At 63.9% G+C, this 6,066-nt stretch overlaps 2 pseudogenes; both read right to left on the bottom strand.

Moving 5' to 3' along the window:
• Positions 1 to 119, bottom strand: LOC142871558 (uncharacterized; annotated as a pseudogene).
• Positions 120 to 4,011: 3,892 nt separating this feature from the next.
• On the bottom strand, positions 4,012 to 4,130 carry LOC142871557 (uncharacterized; annotated as a pseudogene).
• Positions 4,131 to 6,066: the final 1,936 nt, after the last annotated feature.

Raw genomic sequence — 6,066 nt, 5'->3', positions numbered from 1 at the left:
AGCCTAGGGCACCCGGTATTCCCGGGCGGTCTCCCATCCAAGTTCTAACCAGGCCCGACCCTGCTTAGCTTCCGAGACCAGACGGGATCGGGCGCGTTCGGGGTGGTGTGGCCGTGGACGGCGGAGGGCGCCCCTGCCCCGCTCAAGAAGCCGAGCCTCTCTGCGCTTCCCCGCCGCCTCCTCCCGCCCCAGGCCCCGCGCCGGGCCGGGCCGGGCCTGTTGAGTTCGCCGGCCGGGTCCGGCGGGCTCCGAGGGACGGGGGTGACAGGCGGGGCGGGCAGGGAGCGGCGGGCCGGGGTTGGGGGCTGTCTCTCTATACACACACACTCACACTCACTCACTCACTCACTCACACTCACACAAGATGCGCCTCCACGGCTGGACCCGCCAAGGTGGAGACCTTCCAGCCCCCCTCCTCTCCTCGCCTGGCCTCCTTCACCTCCCCGCCCCCCACCCCCAGCGCGCCGCGGCCGCTGACTGCGCACGGGCGGGCGGGGCGCTCGCCCTTTGACCCCAGCCAGGGGCCGCCCTCCCCCACAACCCCTTTCAGCTGCGCCCCCCACCCTGTGGCCCGGCGGCCGCCTATTCCCCCGGGCCAGGGCTGGGGCACAGCGCATGGGGGAGGGGAGCGAGTGTATGGGGCGTCTCTCTCTCTCCGGATGTGTCCCATGGGTGGGGTGGGGTGGCGTGGTTTGTGGGGCGCTGAAGAAATCAGTCCCCTCCATCTCCTCCCTCTGGAAAACACCCAAGCCCTTGGAGAACTGCCGGCACCGCTTCGTGGGGGCCGGGACCCTCCTCTGTGTCCTCCTGTGGCCCAGTCCAAGGGGCCTGGGCCTGGCCGGGGCTGCATTGGACCCCAACCACCCTGGCGTGTGGACTCGCTAGAAATCGGCGATTAGATATTGGATTCCAGCGTCATTGAGGTCATTTCACTAATGAGTGCACCGCAAAGAGTTTCCTAATCCATCTGTGAGGGTGGCAACCGAAAGAGAATTTGAAAGCTGACAGAATAGGCGAGGAAAGGCATAGGAGATTTCCACACCCAGTAAGGAAGCCTTTCCCGAAATGGAAGAAAGAAACGAGCAAACAGAGACACCGGTCGCCCGCCCGGAGGAGAGTCTGCCCCCGAGAGAAAGTACCCTGACCAGGTTCTCCCGTGGGTGGGTGGCGAGCTAGCGGCGTTCAGAAGAGCGAGGCCCGCAGTCTGTGCGGAAGACACCTGCACTCGGGTGTGTGTGGCGGCGCAATTCACAAGCAGCTCCAGATGTTAATCCAAGGAGAAGCCAGGGAGTTCCCAACGCCCCGGGTGTCCTCAGCCCACGACTGGCTGCTGTGGGAATGCGAAGCCCGGCTCCTTGTCTCAGAGCGGGGCAAGCAGGAGGTGTGATGTCCACCCCGGGGTTCCCAGGAGGATCAGGCTGAAGCTGGGACTTGGCCTCAAAGTGTCCCCTCGCATGGCCACCCCCTTCCCCTTCCTGCTCCTCTACTCCTGGTGCCCCTCCATCCAGGGGCCAGACCTTAAAGAGTCACCCGCAAGAGAATCCTGGTCCCAAAGGAGCCTTCTGGGGGACCCGTGCTGAGAGAGGTTGTGGGCATGGCCCGCTGGGGCTCTGCCCGACCCAGGGCTGAGAGATGCAACCTCCCAGCTCTGGGTCCCTGCAGGAAGTGTTGGCAAGCACAGGGCCAGTCCTCCAAAGTCCCAGGTGCAGGGAGCCCAGGCCAAGCAGCCTGTGGAAGAAGCCACATGCTGTGCCACCCCGGGGAACACGACTGCAGGCCAGGGCCCTTCCCACCTCCTCCTCCTCCTCCTCCTCCTGCTCCTCCTCCTCCTCCTCCCACCCCGCCCCCGCCCCCACATGGCACAGGGCCCAGAGACACCTCAGACACTTGCTACCCAAAGTGCAAAGGGCATCAGTTGCTCCTCCAAACCCCCCCCCAGCCCAGCAGACCGCGTTGTCCAGCCAGCCCCCGGGCCTCCCTGGGGTGCCCAGCACAAAAGTGCAGACACCCACCGGACCCTCACCCCCGGGCCTCCCTGGGGTGCCCAGCACAAAAGTGCAGACACCCACCGGACCCGAAAACTCAATCTCAGTTTTCGGATGTTTTTGCCACTCTAAGGACCCACAGGCCAGCTGGGCCTTCTGGCAGGACAGAGAGCCCCGGAATCCGACATGGAGAGCTGGGTGTACGTCCCCATGAGGAGGCGGTCCCCACCTCCGCGGCTATCCCCTTGCGGGGAGCGGCAGCCGCGGGGCCTCAGAGAAGACACCAGGCTGGGCCCCCACGGCACAGCGGGAGCACGTCCCCCGCAGGCCACTTAGCCACGGCGGCCAGCCGGCGGACGGTTGGGTTGCGCGAGACGCTGCGGCCGCCCTGCTACCGGGTTCCTGGGAGGGCGTCCTGGAACCAGCGTCCACACCAAGCCCTTGGAAGGCCCAGGCGACGGAGGAGCCCCGTCAGGCAGGGGCCGAGGACGGTGACGGCCCGGGCGGGGAGGAGCGTGTCAGGCAGGGGCAGAGGACGGTGACAGGTGACAGGCCGGGCGGGAAGGAGTCAGTCAGGCAGGGGCCGTGGAGGAGACGGGCTGGGTAAGGGTTAGGGTTAGAGTCAGGGCACAAGTCACAATCGCAAAGACCTGGAAGCCACCCGAGTGCCCATCGACCCACGAGTGGGTAAATAAAATGTGGCGCGTGGACACCACGGAGTGCTATTCGGCTATGAGGAGCAGCGGTGAGGGGGCACCTCTCGTGGTTCTCCTGGCCAGAGCTGGAACCCGTTCCAGTAAGCCAAGTATCCCAAGAATGGACACACGAGCACCACGTGCTCGCGCTCACCAGCAAATGGGTACGAACCGATGGACACCTAAGTGGACACAGAGGAATCACCTTCTTCGGGTGGGTGTCGGGCGGGTGGGGGGAGGGGATGGGCATACACATCCATTAGGAATGGGGTGGGTGCGCACCGACTGGGGGATGGGCGCACTTGAAGCTCTGACCCGAGGGGGGAGGCTGGGAGAGGGCAACGCACCCGACCTTAACATTGGTGCCCCCACAATATGCTGGAACAACATGAGAGGTAAATGAATAAGAACACGGGGGGGGGAGGGGGGCACGGGCAACACATGTCACCTTAATACTTGGACTCCCATCATCTGCTTGAAAAGAGAGAGAAAGGAAAATGCAATAATAGAGATAAGAGACACTTTTTAAAAATAATGAATCCGGCCGGGCGCTGTGGCTCACGCCTGTAATCCTAGCTCTTGGGAGGCCGAGGCGGGCGGATTGCTCAAGGTCAGGAGTTCAAAACCAGCCTGAGCAAGAGCGAGACCCCGTCTCTACTATAAATAGAAAGAAATTAATTGGCCAACTGATATATATATAAAAAATTAGCGGGGCATGGTGGCGCATGCCTGCAGTCCCAGCTACCCGGGAGGCTGAGGCAGAAGGATCACTCGAGCCCAGGAGTTTGAAGTTGCTGTGAGCTAGGCTGACGCCACGGCACTCACTCTAGCCTGGGCAACAAACCGAGACTCTGTCTCAAAAAAAAAAAAAAAAAATGAATCCGAAGAGAAAAGTAAAAGGAGGCCTGTGGAGCAGGTCTGGGTGTGACTCCGGATCCCCCAACATCAGGTGCCACCACCAAAGATTCCTACGTGTAGCCCATAGAACCCCAAAAGCAACGGGACGAGTTCTGGTCACATACTCCCTCAAAATGACATCCTGGCCTTCTTCTGGAACTCCCTCCCCTCTCAGACTCTCAAGGTTTCCTCCAGCGTGTCGGTTCCCACAGAGCAGACCTTTGGTCTGAGACCTGACAGTCCAGAAGCCACGCATGCTGTCGCGTGGCGGCGGTGTCGCGGCTCGGGACAAGAGGAGGCCCCACGGTGCGGGCTGGGGCGCCAGGCACCGCGGCGGGCGCTGAGGGTGGGGGTCACCCCCACCCCGGGCCGCCCCCGCACTCCCAGAAACGCGACAGAACCCGCGGCAAAAAAAAAAAAAAAGAAGAAGAAGAAGCCTAGGGCACCCGGTATTCCCGGGCGGTCTCCCATCCAAGTTCTAACCAGGCCCGACCCTGCTTAGCTTCCGAGACCAGACGGGATCGGGCGCGTTCGGGGTGGTGTGGCCGTGGACGGCGGAGGGCGCCCCTGCCCCGCTCAAGAAGCCGAGCCTCTCTGCGCTTCCCCGCCGCCTCCTCCCGCCCCAGGCCCCGCGCCGGGCCGGGCCGGGCCTGTTGAGTTCGCCGGCCGGGTCCGGCGGGCTCCGAGGGACGGGGGTGACAGGCGGGGCGGGCAGGGAGCGGCGGGCCGGGGTTGGGGGCTGTCTCTCTATACACACACACTCACACTCACTCACTCACTCACTCACACTCACACAAGATGCGCCTCCACGGCTGGACCCGCCAAGGTGGAGACCTTCCAGCCCCCCTCCTCTCCTCGCCTGGCCTCCTTCACCTCCCCGCCCCCCACCCCCAGCGCGCCGCGGCCGCTGACTGCGCACGGGCGGGCGGGGCGCTCGCCCTTTGACCCCAGCCAGGGGCCGCCCTCCCCCACAACCCCTTTCAGCTGCGCCCCCCACCCTGTGGCCCGGCGGCCGCCTATTCCCCCGGGCCAGGGCTGGGGCACAGCGCATGGGGGAGGGGAGCGAGTGTATGGGGCGTCTCTCTCTCTCCGGATGTGTCCCATGGGTGGGGTGGGGTGGCGTGGTTTGTGGGGCGCTGAAGAAATCAGTCCCCTCCATCTCCTCCCTCTGGAAAACACCCAAGCCCTTGGAGAACTGCCGGCACCGCTTCGTGGGGGCCGGGACCCTCCTCTGTGTCCTCCTGTGGCCCAGTCCAAGGGGCCTGGGCCTGGCCGGGGCTGCATTGGACCCCAACCACCCTGGCGTGTGGACTCGCTAGAAATCGGCGATTAGATATTGGATTCCAGCGTCATTGAGGTCATTTCACTAATGAGTGCACCGCAAAGAGTTTCCTAATCCATCTGTGAGGGTGGCAACCGAAAGAGAATTTGAAAGCTGACAGAATAGGCGAGGAAAGGCATAGGAGATTTCCACACCCAGTAAGGAAGCCTTTCCCGAAATGGAAGAAAGAAACGAGCAAACAGAGACACCGGTCGCCCGCCCGGAGGAGAGTCTGCCCCCGAGAGAAAGTACCCTGACCAGGTTCTCCCGTGGGTGGGTGGCGAGCTAGCGGCGTTCAGAAGAGCGAGGCCCGCAGTCTGTGCGGAAGACACCTGCACTCGGGTGTGTGTGGCGGCGCAATTCACAAGCAGCTCCAGATGTTAATCCAAGGAGAAGCCAGGGAGTTCCCAACGCCCCGGGTGTCCTCAGCCCACGACTGGCTGCTGTGGGAATGCGAAGCCCGGCTCCTTGTCTCAGAGCGGGGCAAGCAGGAGGTGTGATGTCCACCCCGGGGTTCCCAGGAGGATCAGGCTGAAGCTGGGACTTGGCCTCAAAGTGTCCCCTCGCATGGCCACCCCCTTCCCCTTCCTGCTCCTCTACTCCTGGTGCCCCTCCATCCAGGGGCCAGACCTTAAAGAGTCACCCGCAAGAGAATCCTGGTCCCAAAGGAGCCTTCTGGGGGACCCGTGCTGAGAGAGGTTGTGGGCATGGCCCGCTGGGGCTCTGCCCGACCCAGGGCTGAGAGATGCAACCTCCCAGCTCTGGGTCCCTGCAGGAAGTGTTGGCAAGCACAGGGCCAGTCCTCCAAAGTCCCAGGTGCAGGGAGCCCAGGCCAAGCAGCCTGTGGAAGAAGCCACATGCTGTGCCACCCCGGGGAACACGACTGCAGGCCAGGGCCCTTCCCACCTCCTCCTCCTCCTCCTCCTCCTGCTCCTCCTCCTCCTCCTCCCACCCCGCCCCCGCCCCCACATGGCACAGGGCCCAGAGACACCTCAGACACTTGCTACCCAAAGTGCAAAGGGCATCAGTTGCTCCTCCAAACCCCCCCCCAGCCCAGCAGACCGCGTTGTCCAGCCAGCCCCCGGGCCTCCCTGGGGTGCCCAGCACAAAAGTGCAGACACCCACCGGACCCTCACCCCCGGGCCTCCCTGGGGTGCCCAGCACAAAA

Source organism: Microcebus murinus, chromosome 6 (assembly GCF_040939455.1).
Source record: "Microcebus murinus isolate Inina chromosome 6, M.murinus_Inina_mat1.0, whole genome shotgun sequence".
Classification (NCBI taxonomy): Eukaryota; Metazoa; Chordata; class Mammalia; order Primates; family Cheirogaleidae; genus Microcebus; species Microcebus murinus.
Note: the sequence above shows the minus strand (reverse complement) of the source record. Positions and strands in the feature narration are given on the sequence as shown.